Consider the following 21,080-nt stretch of genomic DNA (forward strand, 5'->3'; position numbering starts at 1 on the left):
GGATACGTGCAGTCCCCGCTGCATTCTTATGTGTGGAAGAATGTTAGTAACCCCTCCTTTATCTCCCAGTTCCGTGCCACACCACGCCCATTTTTGTGAATGAATTCTGGGGGTCTAAAACTCTAAAACTAAAATTTAATTCGCGTTAACGATCGCACTACTGAACTCGAGGTTCGATGACCGGAACACGTGGTACAATCCAACTTGTGCGAGTTTGATCGGTGTTATGACCGATTTATTGATTGCAAAGAATCCTTGCTCATATTTCAATGCTTCGCTAACCAAGTTTGTTGGTGGAGATCATCGGGGCAGGGGGACTCAGTTCGAATTTCTATATATCTAAGGGATAACCAGTGTTTTATTTATTTTTAAATAGTGTACCAGAAACTAGAACAACTTTCTAGTTACCGGCGTTGCATCAGGATCATTTTAAAATACTTCCGTTTCCATTCCGTAAGTAGCAGAAAAACTCATTATTCTGCCGACGCACAGAACCAGTAATTTATCTTTTTCATTTCAAATTGCTTTTTGGATCACGACCTTTTCATCTGAGGAGAATTGCATTCAACCTTAATATACGTTCCCATAAAATATTATTAGAAAATTAACCCAACAAATAGTACTGATAAGAAAATAACTTGGTTTGAATTTTCGTTATTCAATCGAATTGTAACTATACTATGTGCATAATACAGCGTAGAATTTGTTGGCTCAGATTTGTTAAAAGAAGTTTACTTTAGATTTGTGAACAGGAATTGGAGCCAGGAGTGTTTCCCAAACCACACCCCCGTGTCTTAAGCACAGTCCGACTCCCACGTCTACGCGGCTGCGCAGCAATGTCCCTTTGTGACGTCATAAGGCAAGTACTTGTATGCAAATGAGGACTAATAAGGAGGCACGTTCAATGCAATAAAAATATATAAACTATGATAATTTTCACATACCAATAAGTGATTTTCGATGTCCACTTTTCCATTTTCGCAAAATTGGCCCAACAGTTTGGCTTTCGTCTTGTTGGCGATATCGGTATTTTTACGGCGAGGTATCTCTCCAGTCACAGGAATAATATTAGCCCCGGCATCTCCAAAGAGCGCATGACTTATAAAAATACATCGACGCCTCTCTTAAGAATCAAACACATTTCAAAGTACTATCACGTGCACTTGGAATCTGCAAATCGTCTTTTCACAACAGTATACGTCTTGGTTGATGCGCCTTGGTTTGAGTGAAAAGTATGGTGGTTAGGTCTGCATCGTACCTATTTCAGTTTGGTTTAGCTTGTTCGATTCCCGGTGACGTCATAATACTCATAACTTGTCTGGGGACGCTCAGGCCAGAATAAGAACAATGTTGTGATGACAACAAATATTGCACTTGTCCCGGCCTAAGTGTTACAGTCACTATGGCAACCTTAGTTACGACCAACCACAGACGAGGTTACGTGTTCCAATCTGACGAAAGTACGAATATTTTAATTCGTCGATAACTAATCCTAAACCTTACAATGCAATGTTGCGACTCGAGTATTACAAACGACGGCACAATTTCCCAGTCAAAAATGTGTGATACACAAGTTTCGTATACTAGTATACTGTACCCCTCCTCAATTTGAAGAAGCTAATAACCGGAACTACTTTTACGGAAAGTGGCAGTAGTGGTGGAATGGTTCAAAACATGTAGTTCCTACAACTGAGCATTTATTTGCATCACGTGACAAAATGTTGGTACGGATTCAACTGATATGTTTTCACGTCAACAAAGATCATCCGATTTCCACATAACCTTGACACCCCGCGACGGCCATTTTGAATTTTTGAAAATTGTAATTCCTCGTTTCGAATCGAAAACGTACTTGGCTAGAGCCAAAAGTTAAACTTTATTTCGACCCCCCCCCCAAAAAAAGAGTTACTATTCTTCATCTGTTCTTGTTACATATTTCTGAAATTTGACCTTTTCATACAAAAGGGAAGGTCGTGATCGCGTGACGCTGGAATTATTGCGCCCACTAACCCCATGGAAGTGTGTCATTTGGTCGATTGAACACGAAAAGTTAATTGAAATGTCTTTGTTGAGTTCTTCGCCGTGTATTAATTGAATCCGTGAATGTACTTCATCTTGGCTTTGAACCAAATATGTAGTATAGCTGCCTCTGTGCAAAAGCGGAAAATAAAAGTGTCTTGTTCTGCCAGAACGTTGGCGGCCATCATGGTTCCCTGTCTTTTCAGTGCTGTTCTGATTATTTCATTCTCGCAGAATGTCCTCCAATGGCTGAGACTTTGCACAGACGCAGTTACACTACAAATTGTGTTTCAACCCAAGACGAAGTACCGAATTATGTCATATTCCAGCATTTTTCAAATGCACTATGTATACGTCACGTGTAATACGTGTACGCATGCGCGTAGTTAATTATTTCATTCACCCGTAGTGCGCATGTCCAAAACAAAGTAATTATAATCCTTGTATTTTGAAATATTTTTTCGATTGCCAAAACTGTATAATATATATTTATAAATGAATAATTATTACTATAAAATAAAATAAAATAAAATAAATTAAATTAAATACTTATTCAAAAAACAAATATATATTTATTTAAGTTGTAGATTTCGCGCAAAGAGCAAATGTACTAATATACTTTATTTTAGCTCGAATTAATTTTTGGGTATTTTGTATGGAATTTATTTTCACTGATTTTTGACAAATATAGAAAAAAATATATATATTCGCTGGATTTTAGTTTCACTGAATCATTCCTTCAGCGAAAATAGTGAAAATTAATTCCAAGCCGCAAATAAAGTATTCTACAGTATTACTGGTGTGCTATCCATAGTGGGAGTCGTCACCTGCGCATGCGGCAGACGGCCATAGCGTGTCGTTGTTTACAAACAAGCGTCTACCCAAGAGCCTTTGCATTTTTAGTGTGCGTTATTACTTTGCTTAAAACTCAATTCTCGCACACTGTAAAGGGCGGCAGTCGTCGTGCCGCGTCCTGTTTGATATGGGACTCATAACGACGTATACTGCGCGTGTAAAATACATTGTTTATTTACATGAAATTCAAACACTCGCTGCGAGACGACCACCGCGCTTTAAATGCGGACCCCCAGCAACGTACATATGATGCCGATCTACGTCACCGACCTGTGGACTCGGAGGAGTTTATCCAATCTCGCGAAATGTCCCCATGGTATCGTATGATGTGAGTGGTTTTCAAGTTCTTACAAATACAGGATCGGGTCGGGTCGGGTCACTCGTAGGGCCATTCAGGACTCCCCATTGAGAGTTTTGTTAATTCTTGTGCGTGATGTACCGTTGCTATGGTGGATGGACAATGTTAATCTGTTGTCTTTGTCAATAAACTGGGGAAGGTACTCGGTGGGCCTAGTTTTGATCTTTCGTATTCTGCGGGGTGGCACGTCTCGCTTTCGCCTCGGTTCTATAAAAACGACAGTATCCTGGGGTGCGTTTAGCAATGTACCATTTAGATTATCTCGGTGTTGCTCGGTATTACGAATGTTGCTGCAAAGGTAATGTCATGATGGATGATGAAGTTCGTTTATTGAACTTACATGTACAAAGCATTGCGGTGGTGTCCTGGTGACGTCACAAAACTGTCTCTTCTGTCTCGTCTCGAGTTGTCATTTTGTGTGTGTGTGCCAAATAACTTAGGTTATCGTGTGCATCATTCGGCCGGTATACTTTCTAATCATTTTTGGTGGCAACTTTACGAAATACACTAAGGAAAATTTCAAATATCGAACTTCAAGGGCGGTGGTCGTCGCGCCGCGCATGTGCGACATTTGTGTTATTAGCAATGATATTCCCACAATCCAGTGCGCTCTTCTAATGGAATCACGAGTATGTGTTCTGACCTTAGACAAGGCGCAACGCAACTCACACTAATTACCGCCGGTGACTTCTACAATACCTTCCAATCACCGAAGCAATAACATAATCAAAGTTTGGTAACCTCTCAGTTTGTACTCGTTGGTCTGCGCAACAGTCAACGCCGCCATCTTTCCATATGAGACCCATATTTCGCGCATGCGTGGCGCGACGACCATCGCCTATTCGGTGCAGCACACGTCAATCGATTTTTATACATGTATACTGTCAACAAATAAGCTGCTGTCTAATTGGTCTGATTGTCAAGTTTTAGGGTTGGGTAGCCAATCATACGCGCTTTTGTAAGTGCTTTGCATCGACTCCAAATCAATAGCAATAGAAGCCTGGGGCAGGGTGATTTGAAAGAGATCTAGGGCGGGCAACAATGTTTGCGTAAAATGGCCTTGGTGGTCGGGTCCGGCACACTTCATTCGGGTGATTACATCAATATAAGATGGTTATACAGACGACACAATAGCACTGGGACACCACAACAACGTAAACATCAGAAAGCGTTCTATAGTTATCTGATTGTAGACACATTTATTTCATGCAGTCACGAACGAACTGGTTACCTTGGATACTGGTTGGCCATGGTGGTTATTTTGTGTAAAGTTCACTTCTGGGAATACACCAATTACTCAGTGTACTCAAATCCATTCTTAGACCTACTCCCCGGAGTCGGGCACGCTCGTTACTCCGGTAGCATTAATCTGCGTGTTAACAAGCCCTGTAGGTCCGTTACGGAGCCTGAAAAATAAATATGTGGTAATCTGTCGCCCGAATTCAAAACATCGACCCTGTTTGAGGGGAATATCTGTCTTAAAAAGGACGAAGTGACATTATGATAGTAAAAATTACGTCATTTCCGGAATCGTTGTACTTAATAGATATTTCCAAAAAAATAATGCCCCACATGCGCATAAATCTGCATGGGAAATAAGATGTTTCTTCTTTCCTCGTAACTAGTTAGGAGCAGTCTATAACAAGTAGAACAATGAGATATTACTCGTATCAGGCCTTATGTGCAGCTATTTGTATGGATTCTATGCTACCATCAATGGGATAGTTTAGCTTTGGTCCGGATGTAGTTGTGATTGGTTGAATGCTGAGATTTGACCCGGATGTGATTGTGATTGGTTGAATGCTGAGCTTTGACCCGGATGTGATGGTGATTGGTTGAATGCCGAGCTTTGACCCGGATATGATTGTGATTAGTATGATGAGGTAGCCCCCACAGTTGAGAGTAGTGAAACCAGGAAAGAACACAAAACAAATAAATAAATAAATAAATAAATAAATAAATATTGTATTCACATTTTGATACAGTCGGTGTGCATTTTTCCCCAAGAAATCAACACTCGCACCCACGTCACTTTTCGAACGAGAAAGTCCTTTAATCACGGAGAGGCACGTTTTATTGATTTCTGTTGCAGGTGTCATTGGGTGCACTTTGCCTCAACGACTCGGGTGGCCTGGGCCTGAACACTTCAATATTGACTTAGGGGCCAGTCATTTGAAATCATGTGAGTGGCTGTATCAGTATGAAAATCTGCAATATATCGCCCACTCCTATAATTTTAAATGGTCGACCCCTATTCGTTCAAATCTGAACAGACTCCAGGGTGTTTGTTTTTTGGTACTCGTTTTTGTGCTATGACAGTTTTAATGACGATAAACTCATTAAAAAGTACAACGGTGCTAAGAAACTGGCCCATTTTCCAATAATATTCGCAAATCCGACCCTGTATGAATAATACGGTTACAATTGAAAACTAGTTAAACACTATAAATCAGGTCGACTGGAGCCCCAGAAGTCTCGATAATCTATCGTGTATTATAGTGCTTCTCATTCCAATAACTTTACAAATTGCTATACGTGGTTCTAACAATCTGATAGCAGATAATACGGAAATATATTACAAACATTGGTAATCGATTAAGTCCTGTGATAAGTCCAGAAATCCACGCCAACTCCCCAACAATGTCGTAACTAATTTGCATATTTATAATGATTTCTCCCATCCATTGTTCACGGTTGAGTGAAAGTCTATAGGTATGCTCCCTTTCATTAAATCGGAACTTTGCATTTACAAATAGCTGTTACTTTGCAGGGATGTGATTTAAGCAGAAAACTTTTCACAGAGTTCCCATGGCAATAATATTATATTAATCTGTCTAAATTATTATTTCAATAATTATAACAGCTTTCACAACGGAATGATAGTCGTACACTTCAGGAAATGTGGCAGCTTGCGTGCGACTCACCCCCACTCTGTGGCAAGCCCCCTTTATTCTTTAATGGAATGATCCAGGTGTTAAGTAAAAACGCCAGGCTTTTTACTTCGCACGCTCGTTGCCTTTTGATGTGTTGGACGCCAAGAAAGTTATTGCAGTGACCGTATTTCGTTATCTTTTTATTTTTTTCCTCCAACAGTTCTTTTAAAAAGTTGCTGCGCAATACGATGTCTACACCGATGTTCGTAATCCACCAACGTTTCGGTCCAGTCTTGTGGTTCTTTGCAAATCCCAGAGTCTTGTTGGAAGTATGTCGGCTGGCCAGCGTGTCTTTCTTCCGCCGTGCGTCCCAACAATAGAAATTTCTGTATGACCTTCGACGAATTTAGACAGCACTACTGGAATTCACACGTACACACAAGGTAAAAATGTACTTCATCATTTTCTGACCGAGTAGCATCGAAAATCTAAACATTTTTTAAAGTTCATAAGTTTTTGATTGGTTTCTCTCAGTTTGCACAATGTCCGCCATGCCGGTCTCTACTCCCATCGTCACAGATTTTCACGACGAGGCCTAACCTGCTTAACCTTCCCAAAAGTTGTCAACTCGTTACATAAAAATGTACAATCCCAGTTGTATTAACTTTTAAATTCATCTACCGACACCACAAGTGTCGAGTGCGTACGACAAAGTCAACCTCGCTACTAATGCTAATTTTATCATGGCGCTGTCCCCCGCCCTCCTTGTTATTTAATCCGTAGTCAAACGTCACGGTTTTTAGTAGTGTTTGCTTTTACCTTTGTTTGACACTACTAGCCAAAATATTGGCACAAGGTAACCGGGGAAGTGCGTTTGTATCTAGTAGAACTTTTTCCTGTTGACAGCTCACTCCCTCGGTATAACCAGTTCACGCTATTTGCTTGGGCCCGGCTGTCAACTTCACGTTATGGTGCATCGTTATCTCCCCTATTCATTCAATTTATTAGTTTATAAGTCTTCCTATTGTCCCAGGAGCGTACAAACTGATAAGAAAGTTTGTTTTGTTATGCAAATTAGTTTCGTGACGTTTTGTATATGTGTCAAATCGACGCGGCCGCCTCGTGGAGGCTGCGCTGCGCCTTGTATCATTATTGCACCTAATCACCTTTTTGCCCCCGGTCCCAATGTTTTTGTTTTACCCCGGTGACACATCTGGTTCACAGAAAAGTTTAACCCCATAAATGATTTTGATGTACAAGGTTAGAGGTTTGCTTAAGTTGCTCTGAATATTGTGCTGGCAAATTTAATTTTAGGGATCAATCATTTGAAATCATGGGGGGGGGGTGAAAACACCAGTGCTTTTTTAGAATCTGGACTGTGAATTTGTATCTTTCCCAGCAACATTTTGGACGTTTTTTTTTCTCTAGCTTGTAAATTTTCTAGTCACCCAGGGACCCACCAGAATTTCAGATGCTTGCCCCCCTTCAAATGTTTCAAATCCTTATTGGGAAAACATAACCAAAACCATTGTACAGACCCCTAACCTACCCCAAGCCTCATTTCTTCTCTATTAACTTCTGAATTATCCTAAGTACTTGTGCAATTAAAAACGGTGCTCAGATGACAGGATTATGCACCCTTGTACTACTCCAATGCTGGTATCCTATTTTTTTTGAGAGAGAGAGAGGTGTAATTTTACAATAGATAAGAATTTAATTATTTTTCCCAAATGTGCAAGCCAGTGGAGTTCCAATTCCAAAGTGATGCAATATTGAGACTAGACAATACCCCAGAAAGTATCAGGATGTGACTTTCAGGGGTCAAAGATAGAGCATGTGGTATTGACATCACTATAATGTTAAATAATAAACTCCATCTGCAATTTGTTCTAAGGGATTTGCCATTTGAAAAGTTGCGGAATTTACATAAAAAAAATTAAGAGTGAATATTTATAGAAATCCTACTCGTATGCAGTAGGAGAATGTTGAGCATAGTTGTGAAAAAAGATATCTTAAATCTTGTGAAATTAATTTGCCGAGTCCCCCCTCTAGTTTACACTGTCAACCCTTATTGTTCTCAATAATCTCACTGATAGTGTAAATGGTTTAGCTAATTTGCATAACGCGATTAATATCATTCAAAGTTTTTCTGTATAGTGTAATATTATATAAATAGAAATTGTCAACTGAAGGAGGCTGGGATGCCCTTTAGTAACCTTTCTCAGTATCAAAGTACATTAGTTTTCGAAAGTAGACAAGATTTATGATGCTTGGCCGTTGACCTTTGTCAGAACAGTTGTAGTGGTAGACTTTCCATTGAACGTTTCTCGACCCATAATCTGATTATATTGTTAATGCACCCTAGAACACAACGAATTGTATCGCAATCCGAATACAGTCAACAACTGAAATTCAGATGTGAAACAAAATGACAATAATTGCCATGGAAACCATCAAATAAACTACTATCTTTGGGATATACCAAGAACATTGTTAATATCTTGGTGTAAATAACATCAACTTTTTTGAAAAGACGCTATACAAAGATGGTTCATTCATTTCAGCCTTTAAGTAGCTTGGTAAGCAGATCTCTAGCTTTTGCTCGTTGATGTGAAAATGACGCCGCTCCACCAATCCAGTGCTATCCTGAAGAGACAGATTGATGGAATTGAAGTCTTCCCATGTTGAGGCGGTGGTTGACATGCATGTAAATGTCAAGTCGTGGATCAGACATCTCACTGGGTGTTTCCGACATGCCCTTCCATTGGTGGAACTGAGCAGCTGCAAGTTGGTGGAAATAGAATGGATCTTGATGGGCGTCGTCTAATAGATGTGAACTGGTTGTGGTGAATGTCTTTTTATAACATGATCATGCAACTCTTGACGATATGTGGCATTGTCGAGCATTGTCGGTTTCTGAAAGTCTAAAATCAACAAGTGTTGCCATTGTTACTCGTAGGCATTATTATCAATTGTGTGAAGAAACCAGAATTTGCATAGTCCAGTGACAGCAGAGTTGACATTTAGCCGAAGAGTTCTTGTTTTTTAGTGCTACAACAGATTTGGCCATTTTTTTCGCTCGTGTGCATTCTACAAAAGTTTCAATAGTTTCATTGCCCACATCGTCATGAATACAATTATTCTTAGTTTGCCGTGATTCAGCATCCACAAGTAATGAAAATTAAAGAAATCACAGAAGAAATTATTTGTTTCTCACTAAAATCCAAATTTATAGGCAGCTGTGCATTGAACTCGTGCTTGAACTCGTGCTCTGCGTGTAGGAAAGGTAACACTATTTCTATGTGCAACTTGGACTTGGTAATGTACCTGGTCTGAGTGCTTCACGAAAAGTTTTTTTAGATCATCAGAAAGCATGGAGTAATTTAGTCTAATTCAATTGCAAGTATTTTAGAATACATTTTCAATGTTGGTTTACTAGTTGATGAGGACTCTTTTCTAAGAGCCAATGCAAGTCTTAAAAATTAGTCAATTACAGGCTTAAGTTGATACTTCCTCTCTCGATGTTGAATGCAAAACGCTAGCTCATCAGGAGTACGGTCTGTAAAAGATGGCCGAAACTTCCCATGATGCATTGAAACCAACCCAGAAATTGTCTTCACCGACCTGCAAAGTACACGCGAGTACCACGACTACGGAACAAGATGTGTAGTGCTGAGACGATTTGCATCAACGAAGCATCTCGAGCAATGGTACAACCTGCATGATGGAATTGGTTTGCATAGACGTGCTTGATCATCTATCTAGTGCTGGTGTTCAGTGTAGGCTGAGACAAGTGCAATGAAACGTTTTCAGTTTTTAGCTCCGCTGTCGACTTTGTCGAGCGGAGCTTATCATATGAGTGATTGTCCGTCTCTGTCGTCGTCGTCCGTGTCAATGTTTTACTTTTTCGACTTCTTCTTGAAAACTACAAGCCTGAATGCTTTGATACTTGGTGTATATGTACCTTGGGTAGACCTCTCTCAGATTTGTTCATTTCATGATGATATCTTCAATTCTCTAATTTTGGTGAATATTTTTGTCATTTTTAGTAAAAAGTGATATTTTCGACTTCTTGTTGAAAACCGCAAGTGCAATTGCTTTGATATTACATATATAGGTACTACATGTGGACCTCTCTCAGATTTGTTCATTTTGTAATGATATCTTTAATTCTCTAATTTTGGTGAATATTTTTGTCATTTTTGGTAAAAAGTGATATTTTCGACTTCTTGTTGAAAACCGCAAGTCCAGTTGCTTTGATATTACATATATAGGTACTACATGTGGACCTCTCTCAGATTTGTTCATTTTGTAATGATATCTTTAATTCTATAATTTTGGTGAATATTTTTGTAATTTTTGGTAAAAAGTGATATTTTCGACTTCTTGTTGAAAACCGCAAGTCCAATTGCTTTGATATTACATTTATAGGTACTACATGTGGACCTCTCTCAGATTTGTTCATTTTGTGATGATATCTTTAATTCTCTAATTTTGGTGAATATTTTTGTCATTTTTGGTAAAAAGTGATATTTTCGACTTCTTGTTGAAAACCGCAAGTCCAATTGCTTTGATATTACATATATAGGTACTACATGTGGACCTCTCTCACATTTGTTCATTTTGTAATGATATCTTCAATTCTCTAATTTTGGTGAATATTTTTGTCATTTTTGGTAAAAAGTGATATTTTCGACTTCTTGTTGAAAACCACAAGTCCAATTGCTTTGATATTACATATATAGGTACTACATGTGGACCTCTCTCAGATTTGTTCATTTTGTGATGATATCTTTAATTCTCTAATTTTGGTGAATATTTTTGTAATTTTTGGTAAAAAGTGATATTTTCGACTTCTTGTTGAAAACCGCAAGTCCAATTGCTTTGATATTACATATATAGGTACTACATGTGGACCTCTCTCAGATTTGTTCATTTTGTAATGATATCTTCAATTCTCTAATTTTGGTGAATATTTTTGTAATTTTTGGTAAAAAGTGATATTTTCGACTTCTTGTTGAAAACCACAAGTCCAATTGCTTTGATATTACATATATAGGTACTACATGTGGACCTCTCTCAGATTTGTTCATTTTGTAATGATATCTTTAATTCTCTAATTTCGGTGAATATTTTTGTAATTTTTGGTAAAAAGTGATATTTTCGACTTCTTGTTGAAAACCGCAAGTCCAATTGCTTTGATATTACATATATAGGTACTACATGTGGACCTCTCTCAGATTTGTTCATTTTGTAATGATATCTTTAATTCTCTAATTTTGGTGAATATTTTTGTCATTTTTGGTAAAAAGTGATATTTTCGACTTCTTGTTGAAAACCGCAAGTCCAATTGCTTTGATATTACATATATAGGTACTACATGTCGACCTCTCTCACATTTGTTCATTTTGTAATGATATCTTCAATTCTCTAATTTTGGTGAATATTTTTGTAATTTTTGGTAAAAAGTGATATTTTCAACTTCTTGTTGAAAACCGCAAGTCCAATTGCTTTGATATTACATATATAGGTACTACATGTGGACCTCTCTCAGATTTGTTCATTTTGTAATGATATCTTCAATTCTCTAATTTTGGTGAATATTTTTGTAATTTTTGGTAAAAAGTGATATTTTCGACTTCTTGTTGAAAACCACAAGTCCAATTGCTTTGATATTACATATATAGGTACTACATGTGGACCTCTCTCAGATTTGTTCATTTTGTAATGATATCTTTAATTCTCTAATTTCGGTGAATATTTTTGTAATTTTTGGTAAAAAGTGATATTTTCGACTTCTTGTTGAAAACCGCAAGTCCAATTGCTTTGATATTACATATATAGGTACTACATGTGGACCTCTCTCAGATTTGTTCATTTTGTAATGATATCTTCAATTCTCTAATTTTGGTGAATATTTTTGTAATTTTTGGTAAAAAGTGATATTTTCGACTTCTTGTTGAAAACCGCAAGTCCAATTGCTTTGATATTACATATATAGGTACTACATGTGGACCTCTCTCAGATTTGTTCATTTTGTAATGATATCTTCAATTCTCTAATTTTGGTGAATATTTTTGTAATTTTTGGTAAAAAGTGATATTTTCGACTTCTTGTTGAAAACCACAAGTCCAATTGCTTTGATATTACATATATAGGTACTACATGTGGACCTCTCTCAGATTTGTTCATTTTGTAATGATATCTTTAATTCTCTAATGTCGGTGAATATTTTTGTAATTTTTGGTAAAAAGTGATATTTTCGACTTCTTGTTGAAAACCGCAAGTCCAATTGCTTTGATATTACATATATAGGTACTACATGTGGACCTCTCTCAGATTTGTTCATTTCATAATGATATCTTTTATTCTCTAATTTTGATGAATATTTTTGTAATTTTTGGTAAAAAGTGATACTTTCGACTTCTTGTTGAAAACCGCAAGTCCAATTGCTTTGATATATTATACATATAGGTACTACATGTGGACCTCTCTCAGATTTGTTCATTTTGTAATGATATCTTCTGTTCTTTAATTGCCATGTGCATTGCTAACAGCGGAGCTATCTCAGCCGACAGGCTGCTTGTTAAAATTTAAAGTTGTGAATGTGTAATTTTTTGCATTCAGTAATGCAGTCAAGAAGCTTCACCTGTAACTATTTGGGCATGCCCCCCCCCCCATTTTTTTAGCCCCGCTGTTGACTTTGTTGGGCAGAGCTTATCATAAGAGTGATAGTCAGTCGTCAACTTTTTAGCTCGGCAGTCAGTCAACTTTACAATTTCAACTTCTTCTTCAAAACCGCAAGTTAGAATGTTTTCAAATTTGATATGCAAGTACCTTCAATGGTTCTTTCTCAGATTTGTTCATTTCATGTTAAAATCTCAAATTCTTTATTTTTGGTGCATTTTTTGGTAAAAAGTGGTATTTTCGATAAGTCTTGATTGCTTTGATATTACATATATAGGTACTACATGTAGACCTCTCTCAGATTTGTTAATTTCGTGATGATATCTTTAATTCTCTAATTTTGATGAATATTTGTCATTTTTGGTAAAAAGTGATTTTCGACTTGTTAAAAACCACAAATCTGATTGCATTATTACTATGCATATTGTCAATTTTCTAATGATATCTTCAGTTCTTAATTGAAATGTTATTTTCAGTTCTTAATTGAAATGTGCATTGCTAACGGCGGGGCTATCCCAGCCCACAATTTCTAATTTTGATAAATATTATTGGCATTTTTGGTAATGAGATATTTTTGACTTCTTAAAACTCGCATCTCGCCCTCCCCCACAAACAGTGCCAAAACCAATCGGAAACCAGAATAGACGAAGGTATTTTGTCTTCTACTGACTTCCTGTTCTCTGATGCTTTTTAAGGGGAAATAGTTAAAATACTTACGTGTGGATATTGATCATGCAATTTCAAATCGGTCAATTCTTTTGAGGACATTTTATGTTCCATTTTTCTGTTGAAGTCTCAAGTGTTCAAGGTCATGTTTTAGTGGTTAGTGGATCAAGCGTATAATTGTATTTTGGACAACTGATGAATGAACAAAGTCGGAAGTTCAACAAAAGCGTCATTGTTCTCTGAAAAGGGAATTAAAGTTGAGGTTAATTTGCATAACAATAGAACCTGTTCATCACCTCTGGTGAGTGTGCTGTGTTGTTTAGCTACTAATAGTCAAAGCCCAATTTTAGAGATTTCGCCAGTGTACTGTAAAATATTTCATTTTAGCTGTAATTAATTTTCGCTAAAGATTTTTTGGATGTTTTGTATAGAATTTAGTTTCGCTGACTTTTAATGAGCTGAATACAAAATATAGAAAAAGGTATATTCACTAGATTTTATTTTCACTGAATCGTCGCTCAGCGAAAATAATTCCAAGCAAAAATAAAGTGTTTCACAGTAGCTAGGAAAAATAAAATTAAGTGGGGAAATGTTTTTTTTTGACGGGAGACTGAATGAAAGTGTTTAAACTTGTTGCCGTTAGCAGACTTCTGAGCGGACTAATTTATTTAAGATTTTGACCTGAAGAAACGTCTCCAACTTTTTGAGGGATAAGCCAGAGTGTGTGTAAACATTGTTGTTCCTTCCCCAAGGCCAAAATAAGTCTAGTCTCTTGTATGCTGAAACTTCTGAATTAAAGTTTCCAATGAAGTGGGCCCTCTATGGGAGAATGCGAAAATGTTTACTACAGATATAAGCAGTGTCAACACTACCTTTTCGAAATAGCTGACTGGCGGCCATTTTGTTTTAATGATTGGGCTTCTAGAGCCATATTTCTTAAATACTTTGACCGATTATATTCAGATTTTATATATTCGTTATACATCATGTTATATATATATACATGTATTCAAAATGGCTGATTTTGAATGCTGTTCCAGAGCAATATCTCTCAATATGGACAAGTACTTGTTTGACGATCAGATACAAATGTCAATCATTTTAATGTTAAACAATCATCATAATCATATTCCTGACATGGTTATATTCCAGCTATATTACTATAAACATAACTATATATCTCAAATTTGATAACTAACGGGGACTGTGCCATGCATGGCTTGTGGCCAATAAGATGTCTTGTTTCAATCCCTCCCCGTCTGATACAAACAGCATGACTGTATCACCACTGCTTTGTTTTTACTGCCACTGGTCTGAATGCCAGAATGGTTTATTTCCACTTGGCCATTGCAGAATTTAAAATTAAATTAAATTTGCACGAGTTGTATCATTTTTTTAATTTGATAATATTTGTAATAGTTGCTGACAGTTGTAGGCCCGGAAAATTTCACAATTTAGACTGGAAAAAAAAACTTTTCTTTCATAAAATTTAAGAGTGCAGTGTTGAACTTTTTTTTCCCCCCACCACCAGTTCCCTCTTTTTCAATCAAACTTTTCTTCAGATGATTGAGACGAAAGTAGCCAAAAAAATTTTAAGTGAAAACTAGAAAAAGTGTGGAAAAAAGATTCTCAAGACAGGAATAAGTAATTTTCACAATAGAACCCTAGGTCCATAATTTGACCAACTTGGTCATCAATAGAAACTGATTTATTTAGTGAAGCAAATAATGTGAATCCTTTAAAAAAAACGTATGCTATGTTAGCGAATTTTACTCAATGCATGAATTAACATAATCGCTATATTTAGTGTAAAGAATCGTGTTTAAAATTAACATATTGAATAAGCAAAACTCTGAATACCCACAAAATGGGGGCTAAAACAATTTCCCATGCTTCTGAAAGTAAAAAAATACTGTAAAACTATTTAATTTCACTAAATGTTGAGCATATTCGCTGTTTGTCCTGGAGGAGAGTTTAGTTATTTTACACGTTCGCGTAGATTTAATTTAGCAGATTTTACTCATCAGCGAAACTAAACCCAGCGAATAATTAGTTTCTTTAAACTTGCATCAATAGACAAACAATTTTTATTTCTATGATTTTATTTTCACTGAATCTTTTCTTCAGCGGAAATGGTGAAAATAAAGTATTTTACGTAACTGTAAAATACTTTTATTTTATTGGGAATTAATCAACTAAAAGAGTTAATGTGTTTTGTTTGGAATTTCATTGAATTTTAAGGTTCAATCTAATGTATAGAAAAAAGTACATTTGCTGGATTTTATTTTAACCAAAAGTGGCAAAAATAAACTCAGAATGGAAATAAACTACTGTAAAATACTTTATTTTAGATGTAATTTATGCTGAACAGACATTTTGAGCGTTGTGTATAGATTTTATTTTTACTTTTTGTTTTGACGAGTTGAATGAAAAAATTATTTTCTGGATTTTCTTTTCACTGAATCATTCATTCAGTGAAAATTAATTTCGACAAAGTATTCTACATTATTTCACAGTAGGTATTCTAACCACAGAGGCTATTTTTTAAGTATTTGCGTTTCTAATAGAACAAATATGGTTAGGGTTCACCCCAGGGCATTATAGACTAGGCATTCCTAACTGTTTAATTTTGAATAAATAATAGAACCAATTTAGCATAAAAATGAATACAAGTCATTGACATATTCTATTATGTAAATAGGTGATTTTCCGCACAATTGCGAGATCTCGTGAGATACATGAAAGATGCGCGTCTAACGTCTGGTGCAAAATATCAAACGATTTGATTTTGAACTCTAATATCTTTATTTCGTAGCTTACATTGACCGGCCGATCTTCGACTGAGGAATATTGCTTCCGAATACCCTCACTTAATCGAAATTGCCTATCATCAAATGTGGACAGCACAATATTAAACATGGAAATGTCCCCGAAAATACTTTCGCGTTTGTTGAATCCCACATGTTTGACGCGACTACGACGCTATGACTTTTGTTTGTCCTGTTTTTACGTTCGATTTCACGCATAACGCATGATTCTCGCAGTGAACGGGGAAAATGGTCTATTGGTTGATACTATACTGTTTTTTCTGGGGACAACACTGATGGTACGTCTATTACTGTAAAAGGGTTAATTATTCACTGGGTTTTAATTTTGCTTATTTCGCTGACTGAAAAATGAGCTAAATTAAAACCCAGTGAATATGTAAAATTCAGCATAGAACATATTACCGTACTCATCCGCGTTAGTGCCCAGGGGCCTCAACTCAGAAAATCACGATTTTTTAGGGGTGGGCGCTTACCCGAGCAACCCCCTCGAAAAAGAATGCAAATGAAAAATTTGATTTATTAAGTGACAGATTACGTCTTTGAGGGAAAATCAAATTACGAAATTAGTTGAGTCGTCATTAGTTTTCACAATGAAGAAACAGAAATGATCACAAAAAATATGCAAATTTTATTACAATATTAATTACGTACCACCAGAATTTACGAAATTAAAAACATTTGAGTCTGTTGGAACACTGTCGAAGTCAAAATTGTCCTATTATCTCCTCTGACGAAGGTGTTGGATCGTACGCAAACTCTTGATGAAAATCACTTTCCGCCATGATGCATTTGCGTTTGACCTGCAGCAGCATCCATTGACCTAATGGGTCAAGTTGGTTATTTACCAATCAGAATGCTGTGTTGTACTGACGCAATTCTTCGGAAATTCCCGAAGACTTACCGGTAACGCAATGCGGAAGTGAATTATCGATGTCGAAGTACGATCTGTTGGAATTGATTTCAGCGAATAAACGACATGGTTTTTCAAAAAAACTAGTAACTAGCCATTTTTGAGAGGTAAACTGAATATGGCATGAAATATTTACCGCATTTTACTTGTATTAACAGGTCATTGTCGAATCGTAGTTTACGCACGGTTACCGTGTTCTACGCATTCACAACATGTTCACAGCGGTCGATAACCACGCTGTATCATATAAAAACAATTACCAAGATTCGTTACACAAGACCAAGTTTTAAATTAGTTGCATTTTGAAGGGGTGGGCGCTTTGCCGAATGTGACCCCAAATATAAAAATTGCGCAAAAGTGGGGGTGGGCGCTTGCCTGGGCATGGGCGCTAACGCGGTCGAGTATGGTATCTAAATAAAACTGTGAATTGAAAACCCACTGAATACATGTATGCCTGAAATGGTAAATCAGCGAAATTTAAACCCAGTGAAAATTAGTCATTTTACATTACTTCATATTGTAGTTAGCTATATTCTTTACCTGAGCTGTAAGGTTAGGACTTTTGCAATGTTGTTCTCGTCTAATATTGCACTTGTCCCGGCCTGCTAGCTAAGGTTATGTACAACATACTGTCAACAGCCAGGAAGATGACTTACAAATTACCAGCACTATCTAAATTTCATGTAGTCATTAACCTTTTCACCACCAGTTGCCTCTTTTCATCACAAATTCACAAAATAGTCCTGTTTATAGTCTGCACTTCTCTGCAGAAGATTAGGACAAATGGCCAAATTAAAATTGTGGTGTTGGCTTCAAAATTATGGTTAATTTCCAGAAATATTGAAGAAAATTTTGGAGTCTGGGTAAGCAGATACAAATTTCCAAAATACATAAATGATCTCTGCACTCTATTTTGTTTTTCTGCGTTTGGATTTCACATTAAAATTAGAACATCACATTATTTGAGCTGTGATTTCTACAACTGGCATAGGGTGTCTTGAATTAATTTGACACTACCTAGGGTGTCCTACATCTTCAGCCAACCACAAAGCTGCCACTGCTTTGAACAAGCTTGGGTATTCTTGTAAAATTTCAACATGGGTATTTTTCAATTTGCACCATCCGATGCATAGGGTTTTCCTGTCTTCGATGCGTACTTGGAAGCATACTGCGATACCACCCACCTGTATTTCAAGCTCAGTACACTTGTTTGCTATTGCGGAGATTGCGGCCAATCGTAACAGCTACATTCAGGTTGAGATTTGTTGCATATATGTTGTAAAGGCAGCCATATTGCACTTGTCCCGGCCTGCATGTTGCTGCCTTATCTCGTCAAGCTTTCCTTCTCCAAGCAGAATTATTTCAGCTCTGAAAGCCAATCAACTTCACTGTACCAAATTGTGTTAGCAAGGTAAGCCAATCAACTTCACTGTACCAAATTGTATTAGCAAGGTAAGCCAATCAACTTCACTGTACCAAATTGTGATAGCAAGGTAAGCCAATCAACTTCACTGTACCAAATTGTATTAGCAAGGTAAGCCAATCAACTTCACTGTACCAAATTGTATTAGCAAAGTAAGCCAATCAACTTCACTGTACCATTTGTTTAGCAAGGTATGCCCTCCTGACTTGTATCTACTGTAAAATACTTTATTTTCGCTTGGAATTAATTTTCGCTATTTTCACTGAAAGAATAATTCAATAAAAATAGAGTCCAGCGAATATTCTTTTTTTTTTATAATTTACATTCAACCTGCCAGAAATCAGTGAAAATAAATTCCATACAAAACACTGCGCTTTAATAAATTTTGTCTTTGGCATTTCTGTGCAAGCAATAAAACAATGTTTTGAAGGTCTAAGAGAACTGTTGGTGTTCAACTTACAGATTCCATTCCAGTTCTTTCTAGTTTTTTGGCAGTTACATCAAGTTAATTTTAGTCGATAACATGTTTTGTTTCTCCCTCTAGAGATTTCTCGAACCAGGGATGGACTGGTTACCATGGATACTGGTTGGCCATGGAGGTTAGGACTTTTGCAATATTTTGATATTATTTAATATTGCACTCGTCCCGGCCTGTATGTTTCAACTAACTTACATCGTGGACCAAGTTACTGATTGTTTTTATAGTAAATATTAAAAAATATTTTATTTTCACTTGGAATTAATTTTCGCCATTTTTGCTGAAGGAATGATCCTGTATTTTACTTACAACTCGTCAAAAATCAGTGAAAATAAATTCTGCACACAACACCCAAAGTGTTTTCAGCAAAAATTAATTCCAGCTAAAATAAAGTATTTTACAGTCATCCATTTTACTGTCACCACCATATTGTTGCAGTAACAGTAACATTAACCAGAGTTCAAATCCTACCTTAGGCTGAACATCAAAGGGTCGACCCCTACCATGGGCGAGTGTGCCACAGACTCAATGGGAAGGCCAATTCCACTGGCCGAGATTCATTCACTAACGAATGCGACTTTGGGGGAACCTTGGTTAAGGTTCGCAGGTGCTTGTGTTCGACCGGGCCTGGTTGACGCCAGGATAGCGCATTGAAATTGCCATTTGATAGGGAGATGGCCACACAGCCCTGTCATGTAGTCCCAAACAGGAAATGACTTCTGTGCCAAAATGCACTGTCAGCACTAGCACTTGCAATTTGCACTCACAAAAAAAGTCAACATTGCCAGTCAAGTTGCTGACTGGTTTTCTATACCCGCCTAGAGATTGTTATGAGATTATAGCAATTTGTGTTTAAAAGGTAAGCCAATCAACTTCACTGTACCAAATTCTGTGAAAAAGGTAAGCCAATCAACTTCACTGTATCAAATTCTGTGAAAAAGGTAAGCCAATCAACTTCACTGTACCAAATTCTGTGAAAAAGGTAAGCCAATCAACTTCACTGTACCAAATTCGGTTAGCAAGGTAAGCCAATCACAACAGGAAACATCAAACTAATAGTGGGGGATTTGGCATATTGAATATAAATTAGGTCACAATACAATTATCTTCAAATTTATTTTATTTAATCTTACAATTTTTGTATATAATAAACAGCAATGATATCCAAACGAAATGTATGTAGTGACGGTCTGGTGCATGTAATAATGCTCGTGAATGAGTTCATTTAGCTGAATGGACACGCCTTCATAAAATTATTCAAACTAACCAGTTCTAATCATGTAACGACTGAGACGGTGTATTTCATGAAGATGCATCGACTGAAACATCGATGAAATCAAAAAATCATTGCAGGCTTTGCACAAGACAAACTTGATGTTAAAAAGTTCAACTTGCTTTCCATTGTGGCTGTAGATATACATGTCCCATCATGCATCAGTTTAAACTCAGTATATCCCATCATGCAACACCCACCCACTTTATTCGGACTGCAGCCTAACTTGTTGAGGGCGCTCTAATAACGCTTTGTCAGGGGAAAACTGAAATACTGCATTCTGGGTAGATCTTTTTTTATTGATGCTGCCATGATTGTTTACAATTATTGCAACGTTCACTTTCCACTACGGCCAGGGATATTTTATACAGTTCAGTTATTAACTGAGAATCCTCCATTACATATTTTGCACAACAAATAGCGGGTGAGTACTTTATAATATTGATTTTTCAGATTTAAGCCATGACTCGTGTTTTCAATCTAAATTATAAAACTAAAAGTGAATCAACGAGTAGTTTACAAAAACTGGAAAAAATGTACAAGTATCATGAATAAATTATGCAAATCATATGCTAATTATGCAAATTAGTGTCCATCCTTTACCAAAATTCGAGAACACTGAAGTCGAAAATGCAATTGACAGACTTGATTGACAATCTCCTATAAGAATAGCTGTTTTGTCATCTGACCACATAGTTAAAAATATAAGG

General features: G+C 36.8%; 2 non-coding genes across 2 annotated transcripts; both read left to right on the plus strand.

Moving 5' to 3' along the window:
* The first annotated feature begins 1,306 nt into the window (after window positions 1-1,306).
* On the plus strand, window positions 1,307-1,407 carry Mir92a (microRNA mir-92a). Its single transcript, NR_037535.1, is given in 1 exon segment — window positions 1,307-1,407. It is a non-coding gene; the product is annotated as a microRNA mir-92a (primary transcript).
* Window positions 1,408-19,192: 17,785 nt separating this feature from the next.
* Mir92c (microRNA mir-92c) lies at window positions 19,193-19,293 on the plus strand. Its single transcript, NR_037537.1, has one exon. It is a non-coding gene; the product is annotated as a microRNA mir-92c (primary transcript).
* Window positions 19,294-21,080: the final 1,787 nt, after the last annotated feature.

This window comes from Saccoglossus kowalevskii, chromosome 20 (genome assembly GCF_978046115.1).
Source record: "Saccoglossus kowalevskii chromosome 20, keSacKowa6.1, whole genome shotgun sequence".
Taxonomy (NCBI): Eukaryota; Metazoa; Hemichordata; class Enteropneusta; family Harrimaniidae; genus Saccoglossus; species Saccoglossus kowalevskii.